Source organism: Lissotriton helveticus, chromosome 2_2 (assembly GCF_964261635.1).
Source record: "Lissotriton helveticus chromosome 2_2, aLisHel1.1, whole genome shotgun sequence".
Taxonomy (NCBI): Eukaryota; Metazoa; Chordata; class Amphibia; order Caudata; family Salamandridae; genus Lissotriton; species Lissotriton helveticus.
The window spans coordinates 403,979,761-404,002,051 of NC_136060.1; positions in this window are offsets into that span (position 1 = coordinate 403,979,761).

Below are 22,291 nucleotides of genomic sequence, written 5' to 3' on the forward strand. Positions count from 1 at the left end.
CTGCCTGGCTCGAAGAAAAACAGGAAAGAGTCCATCAAGCGCACCAAAAAACATTATTTGGTCAATTCTATTCAGCAGATTACCCACTTGGCACCAAGGTGCTTTCGAAGTAGGATCACACATCCCCATCCTACTCCAAAGAAACTACCCATAGAAGAGTGCAGCTGCTGTGAGATCTTGAGACCCATTCCAGGAACTGCAGAGCCTGCTGTGTCTTCACAATTTCACCAAGTGCCAGAGTCCATAGAGTAACCCGATACTGCAATTTCAACTACCCAAACAGTTAACATTTTTGTTGTAGTTTACTATGAACCACCAGTTGAGCCAACATCAACGTTAATGGTGCCATTCCAAGAAATTGTACCTTACAAGAATGATTCTGGCACAGATTTTGATTTAAACAACATATTAACATGATCCACAATTGCTCAACGCCACCAATGGCTTCTTGTTTGCTGCTGGTTTCAAAACAGATATCTTATTCCACTGTGATCCTATTCTTGGATTGGTACTGGAAGCCTTTTTCTTTTGATGTGGATTATTATGTTGATTACAGCTTTGCTATTGATTAATTGAAATTATATTCCTGATATAACTGTGCCATTTCAGGTGGTTCAGGAATTTCAGCTGCATTCTTCTTTTTAAAGAGCATGTTGAGTTCATCATGCAGTGAATATCACTGCCTATCCTATGCTGGACAGCGCTATTAAGGAAAATGTCCCCAATCAGGTTATGGGGCCCACTGAACCTCTACAGTTGCCATACGTTTTGAAAGTATCACTCGATGATGTAAGAATTCATGGGACTTTTTCAGAATAATGAGACGTTGATGCTGTCAAGCTAATTATGAATAAATCACATGTCTATGTTGAGAATAAAGATCCTTATTTAAATGCTCATAATCACAAACAAATATACTGATTTTATCACTTTGGTCATCACTACATTCACAGAACCAGTAATCACCTCGAACTATACAATCATACATAATGGGAACATTGCAGAATTCCACCTATACATACATATATATCATAAACATTTCAAGGAAGGATTCAACAGTGCTGACAAGTCAGATCTGTCTACATTTTATTATCTACAGGGACCAGAAAAACTACAAAATAATTTAATTACCGGTCACAAACTTGTATATTCTGCACAATTCATTGATAAACTTATGATCCATAGCTATAACTATTGGAAAGAAAACTTTAATGAAACAAATATTTGAGGAACAAACTGTTGGCAAGTTCATGGTATAGAGGGCTTATTTAGAACATGCATAATTCCCAAAGAAATTATTTTCCTGAAAAAAACAGTTCAGCAGATAACATTTTTGGGATGTGAGTCTATTAGTAATTTAAAAATACTGCTGTGTAGTTCCTACCAATCTATATAGGATCTGCACATTTAGACAACATAAATTAAGGGATTGGTGTCCAGACTGATTGCAGACACCCCCAGATAATATGTAAGTCAGTTAGTCCAGCTCGCTCACAGTGCCACTACGAGCCCCTCTTACCAGTGAGCGAATAGCTTCTGGCAACTATCGAACATGACAACCCTGACCCCTCAGGGATCGTGGAAACAGTACAGTACTTTTCGTTCAGTCACTTGTGCTCACTTTGTCTCAGAGAGGTATACAGAATAAACGATGAGGACATTTTCAATAAGCATTTATTGAACCAGCCTCATTCTAGTTTAAAATATATGTGATGCAACAACCATTAGACAGAAGCAAATATATATGATTATAAGCACCAGCAGAGTAAAGAAAAGGTAGAATTCTACCATAGGCTAAAACAATGAATATATGCAGGCATATAGATACATGACAGTAATAACGAGTACTCCTACTATGCAACGCTAACTAGATGTACCCAAGTGTACCTAGCATGTATGTAGGTGCGTAGCCTAGAATCCCCTTAGGAGAGAGACAACCCCATTACCTGATGTGAGAGAACGAAGGACCCCATCTTGGTCTCGAGATGGACACCCCGTGAGGGATGTCAGACCACTGCGTGCTGGAGTGTCTGTGTGCAGGAACCTCAGCGTCCCGCGTCAGCGTGTCAGCATGGCAGTATTTTATATCCTCTGGTTTGCCCAGCAAAGATGTAGTGCTTATATACCCACAAGGTACCCTAAGGGGTTTTACCTAGAAGTGTACTATAAACATGTCGGGTAAGGATGATGATAGAGGTGACCCTTATACAGAGATATTATGCAGAAGATGGTAGTCCTCCTGTGATACTGAGAATCCTCATGCATAATAAATGAGGCTTGTTTTTGGAGGAAACCACACAACATTTATGCAGCACCAAACTAGGTAAAAGGTCAGCACCAAACCCGTTATGTAGAACAATAGTAGGGCAAATATAGGTAAAGGGTTGTGTAACTACCTAAGTCTATATTGGGGTACATTGAGGTTCAGAACAATGCACTGTGTTCCAAATGTTAATGCAACACAATTTTCTGGTTGGCAAAGGAAAAGAAAGTTACTTAGAATGAATGCAATGAAATGATCAAGAATGGTACTTGTAATTCAACTGTATTTAAATCAGAAGGGGTAGTTCTGTGGCCAATTGACACAATACATTATTCAATTTCTTTCCAAGACTCCTGGTCCTCTAGCTAATCACCCAGACCACTCCATATAAAAAAATATATGCACCTGTAACTGTTACCACATGCAGTGTAGGGAAGCTGTGCTAATGATGGTTAGTACATTCCAGCATAGTGGCTGTGAAGGAGCACCTGTTCACAATTAGTGAACAAATGGCTTTCAATTATTTTTTCTCGGGTCTTCATGCTGTCAAAAGTAAATGTTTCATCTTCTGATTAGGATATGTTATTTATAAAAAAAAGTGCAGACTTTTTCAGATAAGGAAGCCGCAGAAAGAATTAGGGAAATTGACAGAGAAATAGTGCAAACCACATTTAAAGTTATTGACATTGGTTTTGAAACACTCTCAAAATGAGTGCACACTATAATGTAATTAGAACTTAATCTCATCAATGAAGACTACAAACAACCAAAATTGGGTGTAGTGCCACGGGGTTCACTAACAGAAGACCGACACCTAAAATATCCCCATATCACAATATCGAGTTATAAATATCGATATAAAAAATATTGACATCCTATATTTATAATCGCAAATACAAAAATATCCCCCCAAGAATATTGATGTAATAAATACATATAAATAATAATCATTATATATTTACTTAACAACAAAAATTAAACAAATAATTTTATTGTATTTTATCATTTTTAAATTATATAAAAATATAGGAAATAAATAAGTATATATATATATATGTTTTTGACAAAATGTTCGGTTTGAGAAACAGGCGCCAACTTCAGGAGAGGGGGTACGTTACCGGAAGCAAGCCGAACTTCCATAATAACATGCAGAGAACCTCCCAACAGCTACCTCCAATCCCCTCGGACCGGCGAAGCAGGAGATGGACCACAAAGTCAGGTAACAACTCTTTACTGCAGAATAGGTAAGATGGTAAACACAGCGATGACGCGTTTCGGGCTAAGCAGCCCTTGTTCACATGCAGAGAGTGGCAATTCATTTTTACTTTTATAATGCTTTTCACCCCGCCTACATCCCGCCTCCAGCTTGGTCATGTGACTAATAGCCATGTAAACATACTATTGTATAAAACATCAATAGTAAGAATAAGTTAATACCACATTATGTACAAAGAACTTTTCACAAAAGGAAATTTTGTCTAACTGCATAAATGCACTAATTTAAAAAAATAAGTAAAAAAGTATGTACAAAAGTTTTCACTTGGCTTAACATCATCGCTAGTTAATGGTCCTAACATTGCAACAAATTTCCTGTAGGCGGGGTGAAAAGCATTATAAAAGTAAAAATGAATTGCCACTCTCTGCATGTAAACAAGGGCTGCTTAGCCCGAAACGCGTCATCTCTGTGTTTACCACCTTACCTATTCTGCAGTAAAGAATTGTTACCTGACTTTGTGGTCCGTCTCCTGCTTCGCCGGTCCGAGGGGATTGGAGGTAGCTGTTGGGAGGTTCTCTGCATGTTATTACGGAAGTTCGGCTTGCTTCCGGTAACGGACCCCCTCTCCTGAAGTTGGCACCTGTTTTTCAAACTGAACAATTTGTCAAATCCTACACGGAATTTTACAGGCGCCCCCTATTGCAGCCAAAAGATTCGTGAAGGCGTATCGCGAGGAACAAACAGCGGCTGGGTCGGAGGACCTTGCCTAAGATTGGAGAACCGCAGCGCGGTGAGTCCAAGGCAGTGCATAGGTGGGGAGGTTTTCTAGGTGTGTGATCAGCACTCCACAGTTGGAACCGCGAAACAAGTTACAGGCGGTTCGTTGAGTGCATTGGTGCAAATAGGCAGGTTCGGTGGGAGCTACAGCATGTCTGCGGAAGCTTTCCGTGTGCGGGAGGCGGGGGCCGAGGAATTATTTGGACAGATACCATTGTCCGGAGAAATATCTAATAAAGTCCCTGTGAGTGCGGAGGCACGGGAGGATGTCGGAATCAGAACGCTCTATAAAAATCTGGAAAAGCAAAAACGTTTAGAGATAACAAAATGGTGGGAACATTACTCGCTAACAAAATATGCCGATGCAGGAGGCGTGCCAAGGGGATTACGCATCATGCTTGCACCAAGCTTTGATAAACCCAACCCCCAAATGCTAAAAGAATGGGGACAAAGCAATCTAGCGGCATCAATGAACTTAGTTCATGGCCAAGCACGAGATGTGAGAAGACGTGCCCGGGCTGAGCTCCGTGTGAGGCTCCCCTACCACGGGCCTTTTATCCTTCATTTCTGGGGGTACCGGGCCCAAACTCAAACCGAGTGCACCCGGGACCCTGTTCCACCTCCAGGACGATTTTCAGGCGAATCGACGCGCCTGACCCTCCGACCGGCGGCGGCCCCGGCAGCTGGCCGCCCAGTGCGCACTTCCGGTCAGCGACCCCAGTCACCTGAGGCCGGGGATCCGGCCTTGTGGGGTAGGCCGCGGCACATGTGGCCTCTGCGACGCAATAGACCAGGGAACAGAGACCGAGTCCTACACACCGAACGCTCCCCAGCGACCCGGCTACACCGGAGCCCCAGGCACTAACAAACAGTTTGCCGACAGGGCCCACGGCGACCCATGGACACAGCCCACCCTGCCAGCCACTTCTGGGGACGACCCGCCGAGCTCCGTGTGCACCAAGGGGTGAGTGCGTGAGACTGTTTGGAGACCCGCATTGGCGCCATTGCCCCTAGGCCCTGGCGGCCTGAACCGGACGCTGAGTAACCCAGTCCCCTGGACCCCCTTGCCCACCCATCGCTCCGACACGGGCTCGGCCGAGGGGAGGAACCCGCGCCACGGAACCCAACACACCCGACGACCCAGCCACTCGTGGGCCCCAGGAGCTGCCAGTGACCAGGCCGCACCGGCCCGTGGCGGGCGGTGACGCCAGCCCGCCTCGACCACCAGCATTGGAGCCGCCCGGCCGGACTTGGCGAGAACCAGAGGATCACCGGGCCGACTGTTGCGGGGCCCACACAGACACCGTCTCCCCTGGGCCCAGCCGACCACCACCGGAGGCCACACGGCCCTACCCCTCTGGGCCCCTGCGGCCGTCCACCACCTGGATGCCGTCACTGGTCGGCGCCGGGCCTGTCTGACACCGTGGGGTCCAGGCCACGCCACGCGCAAGCTGGAACCACGTTGCACTGACCCCCCGACGGTCGGCCCGACCCTGGGGGAATCTCCCGGCTGGCGCGGGAGCAGACATTGAGCTCACACCGCCTGTATCGGACCACCGCTAGGCTCCGCAGGTCCCCACGTGGCGCTTGGTGGCGTCTGGCGCCGCCCGGCGAGGTGCGCCTTCCCAGGCCCTGAGGACGGACGCAGTCGGAGAGACCTGGTGACCCGACCTGGCAGGCCAACACATAGCGCAACCGAGAGGCAATTGCAATACGGGCATTCCCGGCATGGACTGGCACACCTTGGGGGATCTCATACCAGCCACTCCACGATCACCTCGTCCTCCCCGGACGATGCCATGTTGCAAAATCCTGAGGCCCTGCGGTGAGGCAGTCCCCACCCCCCCCACCCACGGACCGCGCGCCATCTACCACGGGTGACACAGAGAGCCTGACTGAGAGACTCACACACACGAGTCCCAACACTGTACATTGCGAGAGCATACTCGCCTGGCTGCCCAGCTGCAAAGACCACCCACATGTCAGGGGGGACCAGGGCTAAGACTGGCGCCGGGGGACCGCCGGGCAAAGGAAAAATGGTGAAGCCAACAGAAGCTGACCACACTGCCTCCAAACTGGACACTATGCTGGCAGCCATGGAGCGCCTGGAGGAGTCCATGCAGCTGACCCGTACGTCACTAGAGAACAGGATTGACAAGGTGGCTGTGGACCTGACACTCCTCCGAGCAGACCACAAGAAACTGTCCGACCGCACAACGTCTCTAGAACATGCGATGGCGGAGACCACACCCAAGCTGGCACAGACGGACAAACACGTCCAAGACCTGCTCAACCGAGTGGAGTTCCTTGAGGATAGAGCGGAGGACGCGGAGGGACGGGCCAGAAGGAACAACGTGCGCATAGTAGGTCTGCCGGAACGATGGGAACGGAGAGAGACGGCGGAGCACATGGAGACCTGGCTCAGAGGGCTACTGCCAGAGGGCACACTGTCGCCATACTTTGTAGTGGAAAGGGCACACAGAGTACCATCCCGCCCGCCCCCAGAGGGCTCCAACCCGAGACCAATGCTCATGCGAGTGTTGAACTACCGCGATCGGGACGCCATCCTCCGCGAAACGCGGAAACTGTCAAACATACAGGTGGACAACGCCAAAGTGATGTTCTTCCCTGATTACACCATACAGGTCCAACGGCGACGCCAGTCCTTCCTCGCGGTGAAGCAGCGGCTCAGACACCTGGCTCTCAAGTACTCATTGCTATTCCCGGCGCGACTCAGAGTGGTGGCGCTAGACAAGACCCACTTTTTCGACACCCCAGAGGCGGCAACGGCCTGGTTGGATTCAGGAGTGGACACGGATCCCAGACCCGCACCAATGGAGCAACGCCGGAACCGAGGTACGCGCAGGCGGAGACAACGACGCAACTCGAGGGCCAAGTCCCCGGCTGTGGAAGCAGAAATCGGCCCCACCCCGGAGCAAATGCAGAATGAACAACTGGAGGCCGTCCGCATAACAGCAGAGATCAGCGGGTCACAATCGCCTATCCTGATTTCCAACGCCAGCCCGCGATCACGCGGGAGCGAGGACGACGACTACATGTACGGATTGCCAGATGACTCGAACCCGGGGGGCCTGCCAGACGTCACGCCCCAAACTTCTGATCTGATAGCATGAGAAATCCTCCCCAGCCTAGCTCCGGCTAGACCACTGCAACTAACATAACGGAATGGCCAGCTCGCCTCCGAGGATGGCCCGATCGGGGGTCCACACCAGCGCCCCTGATGACCCCGACAGACATGAACGCCCCCACCCTCGGGGTCTGTACTCTACTCTCTAACCCCCCATCTACCGGGCTGCCGCGGAGTCGCCGTGGCACCGGGAGGAGGGTTGGAGCTGTTTCACTGGAGGGCCACCGGGACCATATCATTGAAGGGGTGGACGGACCCCTGGAGGTGAGTGCCCCCCCCCGGGGGGAATGTAAGACGTAGTCCCGCCATGGGACTGACTGTCCAGGTCCAGTGACATTGGGAACTCCGGCCTGTCTGCGGACACTGACTCCTGGTGCCCTTATGGCCCAATACCCGTGGAGGGGAGCCGCCACGGCTCTCTTGGCGTAACAAACTACCTTGTTCTATCCAAGTGCTGTATTTAGTCATCCCCCCATTGAACTCACGGATTGATTGAGCTCGATAGAGCGTTTGGGCGGCGACACGTTTTGTTGTTGCCCTTTTGGTATTATGTTTATGTTCAGGTTTTTCATTTTGAGACTAGTGTTGACACTGAAATGCAACAGCGTGCATCCTTGGGTCTGTGGGAGAGGGCGAGGGGATAAAATGTTCATTACTTGCTGCTGCTGTGCGGGTGTGGGCGGAGCGGGTTGGGGGCCGGGGGGGATGGGTACCTGGGCGCGATGAATACCATGATGGCTACGATTAAATTTTGTACCTGGAATGTTAGAGGCATGCACACGCCCTCACGTAGATACCAGGTGTACTCATATCTTAAAAGACATCAGATCCAGATTGCACTACTGCAGGAGACGCACCTGGTCGCTGCCGAGGTAGCCGCGCTTCGCCGTAGGTGGAGGGGACAGATAATAGCCACCACCTTTTCAGCATTTGCGCGAGGGACCCTGATCTGGGTTCGGCCCGGGGTTCCGTTTGCACTGACACACAGCACTATTGACACTGAGGGGCGCTATGTCTTCATGCAGGGCAGACTAGATGGGCAACAGATTGTCATAGCCTCCATATACGCACCTAATGTAGACCAGGGGAAATTTTTCACGCGGTTATCGGCAGTAATTGCGACCTGGCCAGACGTACCCCTGATGATAGGCGGGGATTACAACTGCGTGTTAGATGCCTCCCTTGACCGCTCGTCCCCCCCAGCGGCACTCGCCCCAGTGCAGACAACCTCCAGGGCCCTACTTGACTGGGCAACACAGTGGAACTTACGAGATGCCTGGCGCGTCAGAAACCCCACCGCCCGGGTGTATTCCTACTACTCGGGAGCCCACTCCTTACATGTCAGGTTGGACAGGTACATGATGTCCCGTGACCTGATTCCCTCCGTGACAGACACTGACTACCTGGGACGGACGCACTCGGACCATAACCCACACTCGCTGGTCTATGGATGGAAGCGCCCGCGTCCACCCGTACCTACCTGGCGCTTGCAACCGGATCTCCTGCTTGACACCACATTCCGAGAGGAGATATCCGGGAAGATCTTACAATATTTCGAGGACAATACTGACTCGACCTCCTCCCCGAGGACCGAGTGGGACGCCTTCAAGGCGGTGGCCCGGGGTAGCTGCCTCGGCGTACAGGCGGGCCTACGTAGACAAGTGGAGAGAGAATTGACGCAGGCGGAGGAGGAACCGTTAGATAGGGAACGGGAGGCAACGGGAGGAGATGATTCCCGCCTGGTCTCGGCTAGGGCAGACCACGCTGTATTGATGGAGCGCCTAAAGAACATTAACTTCGCAGCACACTCCGCGCGCACCCACAGCGCAGGTGACAAGCCCGGCAGATTACTGTCGTGGTTGGTGCGGCAAGACACACAATCCGCGTCGGTCCTATCAATCCGTACTGCCCAGGGCGTTGAGGTTTACACCCAGACGCAGATCCATGAAGCGTTTACTTCGCATTACAAATCCTTGTACAGCACACGGCTGCGGGCCACAGTGGTGGAGATCACAGACTACCTAGCGACGCTGCAGCTCCCGACTGCCACCGCTGCCCAACAAGCAGAGCTGGGTGCCGCACTCACCGGCGAGGAGCTGCGGGAGGTGATTTTCTCCCTCTCCAATTGCAAGGCGCCGGGCCCTGACGGACTCCCGGCGGAATTCTATAAAGCCTACTTGCTGGTATTGATACCGGAACTGCTGAAAATGTATAAGGCGGCGTCGGGGGATGCTGAACTCCCGGCGTCCCTAAATGCAGCTAACGTGGTCTCCCTGCTGAAACCGGGTAGAGAAGCGAACTAACTCGGCTCATACAGGCCGTTAGCGCTCCTCAACACCGATTATAAAATACTTGCAGCGGCGCTGGCCCGGAGGCTTGCACCGCTGATCCCCGCTCTGGTGCACTCTGATCAGAATGGCTTCGTACCCACCCGGAGCACGTCCTACAATCTACGCCGCTTTTTCAGAGTCCAGCGATATGCAATCCCGACCTGGCCACGCTCGGGATGCATCGTGCTTGATCTGGAAAAAGCGTTCGACTCGGTGGAGTGGCCATATCTCCTCCGAGTTCTCGAGAAGTACGAGCTGGGCGACGCCTACGTCCAGATGGTGGAACTCCTCTATCGAGCACCCGAGGTCCGGGTCCGGACTGGACGGTTGTTCTCCGACAGGATCCGCATCGGGAGAGGTACCAGACAGGGCTGCCCTCTCTCCCCTATATTATTCGCCTTGGCGATGGAACCACTGGCGGAAATGCTCCGTGTCTCCGGAATCGCCTGGGGCATCCCACTGGCGGATGGCACCCACTCGGTGTCTCTGTATGCCGACGATTTATTGCTATATGTTAGGGACCTCACGCGCATCCCAACGGCGATCACGGACATCTTTCGGACATTTGGAGACATGTCAGGGCTCCACGTTAACTGGGCCAAGTCGGGAGCCTATGCATTCGATGGCGAGATGCCACAGTGTGTTGTGCGCATGATGGGTGAGATGCTCCGATGGCACCCGACGGTATTCCGGTACCTAGGGATCTTAATTTATCGGGACCCAGTGGATCTCCTGGAGGGAAACCTAGTGAGAGCGATATCCTCGCTTACGGCCCAGGTCACGTTTTGGAACTCCCTCCCACTGAATGTGCCGGCAAGAGTGGCTCTAACCAAGATGATAATGCTTCCCCGGCTCCACTATTATTATACTAACCTGCCAGTGTATGTGCCGGCGAGCATATTTAAGGGATTGGAAACCCTCACCAGACGCCTCATTTGGAATAAGGGGAGACCCCGGGTGGCACTGAAGACCCTATACGCAGCCACAGATGCCGGAGGCTTAGCGGTTCCCGATCAGGAGCTCTATTACTTAGCAGCACAGCTGCAATGGGTCGCCTACTGGCTGAGCGGTAAGAATCTGATGGACACGGCCACCGCCGACACCATCCTATCTCCCGTACAGGTAATAACGCTCTTCCACCCCCTAACACAGGGCCGACCCCCCACGCAGGTGCATGTGGCGGTAGCAAAACGGTGCTTCGCACGGAGCCTCAAGCTCACCAAACATACGGTGCCCTATGCTCCGAACCTACCTCTGCTGGGGACGCCCTTGGGCGCTGACACGTTGTCCTCAACCGAGCTGCGCAGCTGGACTGCGGCAGGCTTGGACGACCTGAGCGGCCTGTATAGCAACGGAGAGCTACTGCCCTTCGAGGCCTTGGCCGCGGACGTGGAGCTGCCAGTGGGTCAATTCCTGGCACACGCCAGACTCTTGCATGAGTTGACGAAGGCATGGGGTGATCTTAGCCATGAGCCGCCCACTCACTTGCTCGTCCAGTACTTACATGTGATGGGCGACGGGTCCCACATTGTGCATTGGCTTGCACAAGCCCTACACAGTCATACTCAATTTTCCTCTCGGAGACTGAGGGACAAATGGGCGAACGACCGAGGCACAGACTGGACGGACAAACAGTGGGCCGCTATATTAGCAGGCGCCAGAGTTGTCCCCCGCAATGCGCGATTTAAAATTATCCAATATTACATCATCCACCGCGCATATCTATCTCCGGATAAGCTGAATCGCTACTTTGGACTCACTACATCGGCGTGTCCCAGATGTGGCCTCCTGGACTCCGACTTCCTACATGCACTCTGGAGCTGCGCTCATCTCACCCCGTACTGGTCGGCGGTCACGGACATGCTGACGGCAGCGACGGGTGTCACCCTCCCCAAGACGTGGGAAGCATGCCTATTGGGACTCTACAAGAGAACCAAGCAGACTAAACTACGGGAGCGTTTTTGAGACTTGGGCCTCATTACGGCCAAACGCCTTATCACCAGACGATGGAAAGGCGCTGCCCCGCCGCGCCCTGCGGACTGGCGCCGCTCTCTTGGCAACTGGGCTTGCGCGGAGAGTGTGTCTCTACACAGGGAGGAAACCGCTGGCCTACGGAAATACCCGATAGCCCAAGACTGGGATGCTACCCTAATCGCTTATCACCGAGCGTGAGCCCAGGCCGGCATTGAGTGCCGTCCCGACACGGAATAGAAGGGGCCCAATCACTAGCTACCCACACCTGGCACGGGCTTCGCCGGCACCCCCCCCCCGCTCCTGAGACCTCGCACGACAGAGATGTCCCCTGCCGCTCTCCCCCCCCCTGCCTTTCGCCCCCCCTCCCTTTCGCCCCCCCTCGCCCTACAGCCGCAGCGACACCGCCTCTCCATTTGTCCCCGCCCCCGCGCGACCCACACAGGATGCACCACACACAGCTAGAGTTTTAGATACACTACCACCCACGCAAATGCAAGTCCAACAGTTATTGAAATGTTTCTCCCCTCCCCTTGTATTATGCTCCCCCGTTATATCTTTTGGTTGACACAGAGGCTGTTCATACTGTACTCATGATACTGCTGGGTCCCCCCTCCCTGTTCACGTCTCGCATGAAGCAGGCTGGATGCGTCCGTGGTCAGGGAACAGACACCCAGCGACCCATACGACAGCAGAGGGTATGACACCGCCTCTACCCGCTACCACACTGGTCAGGGAACTTGACTCCGAACAATGACTGTTGGCTCTCGTGACCATGCTGGTCCTTCTGCAGCGCTATGACCTGCGAGCGATGCATCATGAGACATTTCCTGGTACCGTCACTTATGGACTAATGCACTTCCATCAGCTAATGTTTATTTTCACTCATGTATAACCGCAATGTCACAATGTACTATTTGCTAAGTGCCGTTTGAGACAATAATGCATTGTTATGACGCTGTATGAATAACTACTGGCTTATCTGTGAAACTAAATAAAGTTTGGGACCGTTGGTCTTAAAAAAAAAAAAAATCAATGAACTTAGTTCATATTCATATAAAATATGTGGCCATTGATCAGGCGGAAATCTTGAAAGACATTGACAAACTGAATGAGGACATTGCAAAAATGAAAGAGACAGACACGAAGAAAAAACTGAAGGAAGCAATGTCAGAGAGACTGAAAAAACATGAGGATAAAATCAAAATCAGGAAGGTCAGTAAGTTTGCACGTGACCAAGCCGACTACGTTCAGGGTCAAATTTTCACCTTTGCCCGAAAGTATAGTGCGGCTAAATGCCAGCAGCACAGTGGGAAAACCAACAGACATGAAGTCCCGCAGAATGCATTAAATGAAAATATCAATACTGACGATGATGTAACAAGTGCAGACACTGCGTCTCTCACAAGTGAATCCAGCCGCGAATCGGATAAAAATGCACAATTGGCCCCATCTTAAATTTGGAAGAAGAGCTCGATTTTTTAGTCGAGGAAAGACTTCGGACATTGCGACCACGGCAAAGAAATTTGGCAACAAACGACGAAACCAAAAAAGGCGAGAAAGAAGGAAACAACACAAACAAAACTCTGCAAACAAAGAAAGTAAAACAAGGATGGCAGAGGAAGTAACAGGAGGTGGTAAATCCATCATTAATCTGTCTAGCGTAACACTGACTAAAGCCGAAGAACAGTTGTTATCTCTTGGGCTAAATTTTTGCCCAGGACAGTCCTTCAATTATGCTGCAACTCGAATCGACGTTTCCTGTTTTATCAGGAAACTAAAGCTAAAAAAAATCTTTGCCCTACAGAAATTAAAATCGAGCAATGACACCACCATCATAAGAGACCTAAGTTCATCAGAAGGAGAGGCAGAAGTCATAGCTGCCGATGTCCCTACCATTCTGGCCCTCAATGATCTCTATCAAGCTACAAGCTCACAACCTATGGGTCCCGACACTGAGTGTAATACACAAATCAGACTCACCAAGATTAACATGATACAGAAAGGAGCTGGAATCACTCCGTTTAAAAGCAAATCGAAATTTATTCCACTGATGGTCAAAGATGCAGTTGACACATTTCATGAATGTATAGTTTCAGAAATCAAGCAATTGTACAGTCAAACCCGCAACCACAAGAAGAAGAGATTCGATCAGAAACAAGCCAACTACCATATTCTAATGAAAAAGCTGAGCGACAATCCAGAAATTGTGGTGAAAACTTCAGACAAGGGCGGAAATATAGTCATTTGGTCTAAAACTGACTATGTAACGGAAGCGTACAGACAATTGCACGATACTTCATGTTATGAAAAGTCCAGCAATAAAGATTATCTGAAAGCCAAAGTAACTCTTGACAAGCTCTTGCATAGATGGCGGAGAGAGGGTTTGATTTCAGGGGAGGAATTCAAATGTATGTTCAATGAATTTCCAGTCCTCCCTGTTTTTTACCTTATTCCAAAGGTCCACAAATGCATGTTGCCTACTCCAGGCAGACCGATTATTTCGGCTATTAACAGTGTCAGTGAAAAGGTGGGACAATATATTGACTATTTTTTACAAGACGTACAGCCAGAGTCATGAAGCAAAATTGCGATCGCAATAGCTGCGAATTAGCTATTGCGATCGCAATTTACAGAAAAGCAATTCATCATGTCAAAAACACTGATTTTGCGAATTCGCAAAAGTAAATTTGCGAATTCGCAAAAAGAAACGCAGAATCTAGGAGGAACCCCAATAGCGAATCGAAATTTGCGAGAATCCATGGATTCTGCGATTTGTTTTGCGAATTCGCTCAATAATCGCAAACGGCATTCATGAAAACTCGCAATTAGCGAAAAAGCTGAAAATCGCTATTTGCGAGGCGCAATTTAAGGAGAACCAAAATCAGGTGGTAACCATTAAGGGAAAAAAAAAACAATTACTAACGAGCCACAGGTGCAGTCCTGAACAAACACACTTAAGGAAATACAGTAGTAGCATGATGACTCTCACAATGCCAGGACTCTACATGGTGGTCAGGCAGCGCAGACTCCAGGCTGTAGCACGGAACAGACGCAGGATCCAGGAGAGAATATTCCGCTTGCGGGTCACCCTGCTGGGCCAAACAGCGGAGCAAATTTACTCAAAGTACCGCCTGAATGGGCCAATGATCCTAAAGCTGATCCGGGACCTAGACCCCCTGATGCAGCACCCAACAAGGAGGACCAATGCCGTGCCCACACATGTCCAGGTCTTGTGCTGCCTGCACCTACTGGCCTCCGGAAGCTTCCAGGGGATAGTCGCTGTTGCAGGGGGGATATCCCAGAGCACCATGTCCCGCTGCCTAAAGATTTTCCTGGAGGCAATGCTGAGCCGGCTTCACCACTACATCTCATTCCCGACCACCCAACAGGACTTGAATGAGACCAAGCTACATTTCTACAACATTGCCCAATTCCCACATGTCATCGGATGCATTGACAGTATCCACATCTGCCCACCAGCACAAATGGAGTACATGTACCGCACCGCAAAAACTACCACTCCCTCAATATCCAGATGGTGTGCAACGCAAAGACTTACATCACGGACATAGTGGCACAAAACCCGGGGAGCACACATGACTCCTTCATATTCCGGCACAGTGGCATTCACACACGACTGGCCAGGGGAGACTTTGGCGAAGGACACCTACTAGGTAAGAACACATGTCCCCATATAATACACTGTGATCATGTAGCTGCGCAGAACATGCACTCACCCTCTGCTCCTTTCATTCGGGTGACAGCGCCTACGGTCTCCGTGAGTACCTCCTCACCCCATACCTCAACCCTGCCACTCCACAGCAACGGCGTTACAATGCTGCACACATCCGCACTAGAAATTGCATTAAGAGGACAGTTGGCCTTTTGAAGAGCCGCTTCCGCATACTGCACAAGACTGGTGGGGCCCTCAAATACGAGCCTGAGGTCTGCTGCCGCATCATGACCGTGTTTGCAATACTCCACAACATTGCTACCAAGCGCAGGATACCTGTAGAGATATCTGGCAGTGAGTCGGAAGGAGACAACCGCCCACCTGCACATGCGCGTCATGCACGCGGGGAAAATCCAGCTGAAGGACACAGACGCCGCAACCAAATCACAACTAATTGTTTCTAGTGCACCCACTCCCCTCACCCAACACTTCACTCATGCATGACAATTGAAATAATGACATGAGTCTGATGTACTGTTATTGAATAAATATTATTGTTTTTTTCACAATAATATAGCATTATTTTCAAAAGATACATTTGAGGTGTATTGCGTCATACATCTCCTGATTTGTTAGAGGGCATGCTTTTCTCATCAGCATGTCCCTGCATGATGAGGGAAAATGTCAATGGCGCCTCCGGCCCGAGGCTCCGATTCGCCTCTCCACATCTTCCTCCGGATTCGCACGTGATGCCGCAGTGGGCCTGCTGCTGCGGCGGGGAACTCAAACCGGTGGCAAAGACAGGCTGCTGTGGCTAGATGTTCCCTCACTAGTGTCCTCCCCTCCGGTCTGGCCGTGGCCAGTTGCCTGTGGAGCCTGAACTGCAGTGGTTGCCTGCTCAAGTGCCCGTGCCACGTCCTGGCAGCATTGGACCATCTGGATTTACATGGCCAATGATCTTCGGGACAGCTGGGATGTTGCGTTGCCAATGATATAATTGGAGCGCGTGTACGCCGAGAGGCGTGTTAGGAGCTGGCGTTGGCGGCACCGGGTGAGGTCCCGCTGGGTCAGCATGGCCTCAGTGTTTGCCTCCACTGCTGTGGTCATGCGCTCCAGCCGGCCGGACAGATGGCCAACATTCCTGGCTGGATTGTGCAGCTGCAGATGTATTGCTGCAAGGTGTCGTGCCAGTTGTTGGTGGACGCGCAGCATGCGGCGCTCTATTGAAAGACCCGGCAAACGCACAGTCACCCCCCTCCTACCGGCGCGTGGTGTAGTTTGGCGCCGCTCCCTGACCTGTCCGCTGGACTGGGTGGGCACAGTAGGTGTGCGTTGTGTTGGTGGCCTGGCGGCTGCTGGTGTTGCCGATGCCACTGGCATGGGTCTCACAGTTGGCGGTTGTGGTGCGCCTGTTGTCGCTGGCGTTGCAGGTGGTGGTAAGGCTGCTGGCGCTGGTGCTCGGCCTGATGGACCAGGTTGTGTGGACGGTTGTGCGTCACCCTCTGAATCCATAGGATTCTCGTCAATTTGCAGCCCCTCACTGTCACTGCTGGTATCTTCAGCGCCATCTGTGATGTAAAGTGGACGTTGATTAATAACATGTATCTTGCACATGGAAGGTTGCTACATGCATGCAGGCTAGCATTCCCTGACTGGCTGTTGGATTGACTCTATTAGGACATATCGGCTGTATGGGGCTGAATGTAAATTGTGGTCAGACTACATGTCCCACAATGCAATAGGGATTTTCTGGTGTGCATGGACTGCATGGCTGGGGTTTCTAATGGGTAGCTCTAGGGTCATGGCCATTGTTAGGGGACAGGTTCGCAGTCGCAGGCACTTACCTTGGCTTTCTTGGGTGGGTCGGGAGGAGTCCAGCCGGGTTACCCCCAAGCATGCCTCAGGTTGCAAGGTGTCCTCAACGAGGTCCTCCAATGGGGTGTTGGGAGGGACTGTTGGTTCTCCCCCTCCTGTTGCAACACGCTCACCCATCCTCTCGGCGATCCTCTCCTTGGCACGACCTCAGAGGTCGTACCACCTCTTCTTGAGATCATCGATTGATCGCTGGGTGACTCCCACTGAATTGACTTTTGCGCGGGTGCGCAACCAAATTCGCCGTTTGTCGGCCTCTGGCACCCTCCTGGAGTCCTTCCCGAACAGTCTGTCATGATCTCTACAGACTCCCTCAATCAGATGTTCAAGCTCCTGTTCGGAGAATTAAATTTTTCTTTTTCTCCCTGTGGAACTGGTCCCTGCTGCTTCCTGTGACATTGCTGCAGTGGGGTGTATCCTGTTTCAAAGCTGGAGGTGGTTTAGAGTGGAGCTCAGGGCAGTGCTGCTTCCAAATCCGCCTCAGTATTCAGAATGAGGGAGGGAACTGCCTGCTTCCTGGTTGTGATGTCATCACTGTGCTCGAAATGCGACTTCCCGTTTTTGCGATCTCGCTATTAGCGAGTTCGCAATTTGTGATTTCGCTAATAGCGAGATCGCAATTTCAACAAGGAAATTGACAGATTTAGCGATTATTCTGCGATTTACAGAAAATCGCAATCGGCTTTTGCGGCCGAATGCGAATCGCTATTTTTTTTGCAGAATTTCATGAATCCCTTTATGCAAATTCTAAATTGCGATTCGGTATTTCTCGCAATTTAGAATTCTCAGAAAATGGGTTTCATGAATCTGGGGGTTAGTAACTAGTTTGCCCAGCTATATCCGGGACACCAGTGACTTCCTGCACAAAATCAGTGATCTTGAGTGGCAGGAAGACATGTTGCTGATAACATTGGACGTTGAGTCCTTATATACTAGCATTGGGCGTACAGATGGTTTAAAGGCAACTGAGTACTTTCTCAACAAAAGATCTGCGGAATTTTATGGACATAACAAGGTTATTTTGAGCTTGATGGAGTGGTGCCTTAATAATAATTATTTCATCTTTGGTAAGGATGTATGGAAACAACTGAGGGGTGTGGCTATGGGATCCTGCTTCTCCCCCAGCTATGCGTGTTTACACGTAGGCTGGTGGGAGGAGCGGGTTCTTAGCGCCACACACGCAGTGTGGGTCAATGAGAAGATTATTAAGTATCTACGATATATTGTTGATATCTTCATCTTGTGGCAAGGGGATGAAAAGGAAGCTCTAATATTTATTGAAGAGATAAATAATAATTCCCTTAATCTCAGATTCACCTCCCACATTAGCAGAGATGAGATTGAGTTTCTTGATGTAAAAGTCTATGTCAAAGCCAACAGACTAGAATCCACACTATATAGAAAGCCACCGTCAGGAAATACCACACTGCATGCCTCCAGCCTCCACCCGAAACATACCATTTCAAGTATCCCATATGGAGAAAATGCTCCCTGTCAATTCAGAATCAATAAGACACACTATCACATTCCATTCGATTCTGAAGAGATCCCTATTATAGGTAACCATACATGTAGGACAGACTTCGCAGTTTATGTCCTGACGTGCACCTGCGGTTTGAATTATATAGAAAGCACAAAATTGCAGGTGCACGTTAGGATTCTGCAACACCTCAGAGCTATACTACACAGCGATCCCGCATAGCCGGTAGCACGCCACTTTGCGCTAAAACATAACAAAGATCTGAGCTGCCTGACGTACTATGTGGTAGGGTCCGTCTCGAAACTTCGAAGAGGAGGAAATAGGGAATTGCTACTGAGGCAATTGGAGACGCTATTTATTTTGGAGTTCGACAGTAAGTGGCCTAATGGCCTGAACAATACTGAGGACATTCATAATTTTCTGTAGAGTCTCCTATATCGCTGCGTTAGTCTGTTTGAGTCTTAACATGCAGATTGGTACCTTGTTGACATCTAGGGCGATTACCTGTGTGCAGTATAGAGAAAGAACTACATGAAACATGAGCAGTTCTGGCCTCTGACTAAAATCCTTCCCGATGGGTAGTCAGGTTCCATGTTGCCCATCGGGACCCTCTGTTCCATGGGGACATCATGACATCAGCTATTTATGATTTTTTTAGATAGCCAGGTTCACTGTTATCCATTAAACTATGACATTTCCTCGGCTTCCTACGTAGTCATACATTTTGTGTGCCTCCCTTTCAACTATATTTTCTTAAGTAGTATGGATAACTTATACAAGGTTTTTTTTCACTCTTGTTGTAAATATGATGAATTACTGGTATATTAAGTGTTTTAGATTTACCTTTTATTGAGATAATATGGCCCAGTTCAATTTTTTATAGGGGTAATATGCTGATTCATTTTCTATCCTCAGAAATATTCTTTTACCATACACTTGAGCACTTTTAGACTTAGATTATTTGCACTTTATTTGAGCTTTTTGCACACTAGGCAGAGATGTCTAGCCATTTAAAAAAAAAAAAATCTGCACTTTAGCACTTAATTGCCTACGTAAATCCCAGTGTGATCCTTTTTGTTCCTTTGGGAACTTGTGACTTGGGAGCCGATTATGATCGCGGTTTTCCCGCATCCTCCGGGCCGGCGGAAGCCACCGCCGGCCCGGAGGATGCGGGAAAACCGCTGCGGAGCCTCGAAAGACCCACCGCCAAATTAGGATGGCTGGTGGGTCTTGAATTCTGTCCACAGCTTTTCCGCCGCGGTCGCCTTCCGACCGCGGCAGAAAAGCTGTAACATGGCTGGCGGTGTATATCAGACACCGCCAACCATATTAGGATGGTGTAAAAGAGATGCTTTTCCGCGGCGGCTTGTCCGCCGTGGAAAAGCATACGGACTTTCACTTCAGGGGCCCGTTGCGGGCCCCCTGGGTGAAGGGGGGGTGGGGGTGCACATGGGGGGTACCTATGGTACCCCCCCTGCATTTGCGTGCACAAAGCAGCAGGCACCGCACGGTGCCTGACGATTTGTGCATGCAAATGCGATGCATGCATCTTTAACCTTGCGGCAGGTGCAGCTTGAAGCTGCATCCGCCGCAATGTTAAACATAGAGGATGTGACCGCCACCCTGGTGGTCACATCCTAATTGCCATGGAGGGACCGCCGCTGCCCATGCGGACGGTCCCTCTGTCCGTCCGCCATCATAATAGGGCCCTTGGTTAGACCAAAAAACTTGGAATAAGGTACGGCCCATTTGATGTACAGGATTTATCCAGTTATTAATTGCAATGTTAGGACCGTTACCTAGCGATGATGTTAAGCCAAGTGAAAACTTTTGTACATACTTTTTAACTTATTTTTGTAAATTAGTGCATTTATGCAGTTAGACAAAATTTCCTTTTGTGAAAAGTTCTTTGTACATAATGTGGTATTAACTGATTCTTACTATTGATGTTTTATACAATAGTATGTTTACCATGGCTATTAGTCACATGACCAAGCTGGAGGCGGGATGTAGGCGGGGTGAAAAGCATTATAAAAGTAAAAATGAATTGCCACTCTCTGTATGTGAACAAGGGCTGCTTAGACCGAAACGCGTCATCGATGTGTTCACCACCTTACCTATTCTGCAGTAAAGAATTGTTACCTGACTTTGTGGTCCGTCTCCTGCTTCGCCGGTCCGAGGGGATTGGAGGTAGCTGTTGGGAGGTTCTCTGTATATATATATATGTATATATACAAATATATGCATATACCAATAACATAAAACCTATAAAACAATAATTCTAATTAAATTAAAACATTAACCTATTGAAAAATCTTTAAACTTAGTAAAACTAATTTTCCAATTAACAAATATTAATAATTAAAAACGTTATAATTTGAGAATAAACAAAACATAATAATATCAATTATAACAATACAAAATTAATAATAACATGTAATACCCATACAATTCCCACTACAATTTAAACAAAACTACGAAAACTATTAAAGTACATATATAAACAAGTTACCACTCCCATTTAGCACAACACATAATTTTTAAGACTGGATAAAAATAAAAAAAATCAAATCTCCCTCCAATAAATGCAACAGTAGTAAAAGAGATAAATTGCGCATAGAAAATATTTACTGCACCCATTCCAGCCAATACACCAAGGAAACTGTTAAAGAGCTAAGGGATAAAATATATATTCCCATTCCAGTCAGTGCAAGAGTAGGGAAAGTGTTGGATGGCAGAGGGGTAACAAGTACTATTCCCACTCCAATTAGTGGTACAGTAGGAACAGTGCTGGATTGCAGAGGGGTAAAAATTACTATTCCCACTCCAGTGAGCACAACAGTAGGAAATGTGTTGGATACCGGTGGGGTAAAAATTACTATTCCCACTCCTATAAGTGCAACAGTAAATGTAAATGTAAATGTACAGGAATTTATATAGCGCAAATCACCAAGCGGTTTCTAAGCGCTTGCTTAGGGAACCCGTCCTGGTATTCCCCTGTGAGATAACCCCGGCAGGGTATCCGCAAGGTGAAAGCCAGGCATCCCGCCGCGAGGGGCCGTTGTGGAGATTAAGCAAGCTATTGCCCAGAGTCGCAGAGTGTGAACCCGTGAATCGAGTAGGCACCAGAACGAGAATTGTCGAGTCCATGGACATTTTAGGGCTCAAGACCCCGCCGAGCCGGGAATTGAACCCTGGTCCCGGGCTGACCTCTGCTTCCAGGTCTGCCTCCTCTAACCAGTGAGCCACACTTCTCCACTAGGGAGGGAAAGTGTTGGATAGAGGAGGATTCAAAATTACTATTCCCACTCCAGTGAGTGCAACAGTAGGGAAAGTGTTGGATAGCGGAGGGGTAAAATTTACTATTCCCACTCCAGTTAGTGCAACAGTAGGGAAAGTGTTGAATAGCGGAGGGATACAATTTACCACTCCCCCTCCAGTCAGTGCGTCAATAGGGAAAGTGTTGGATTGCTGAGGCGTAAAATTTACATTCCCACTCCAGTCAGTTCAAATTTATTTGAAATTGTTTTTTAATTAAAAATTAAAACAATAAAACCA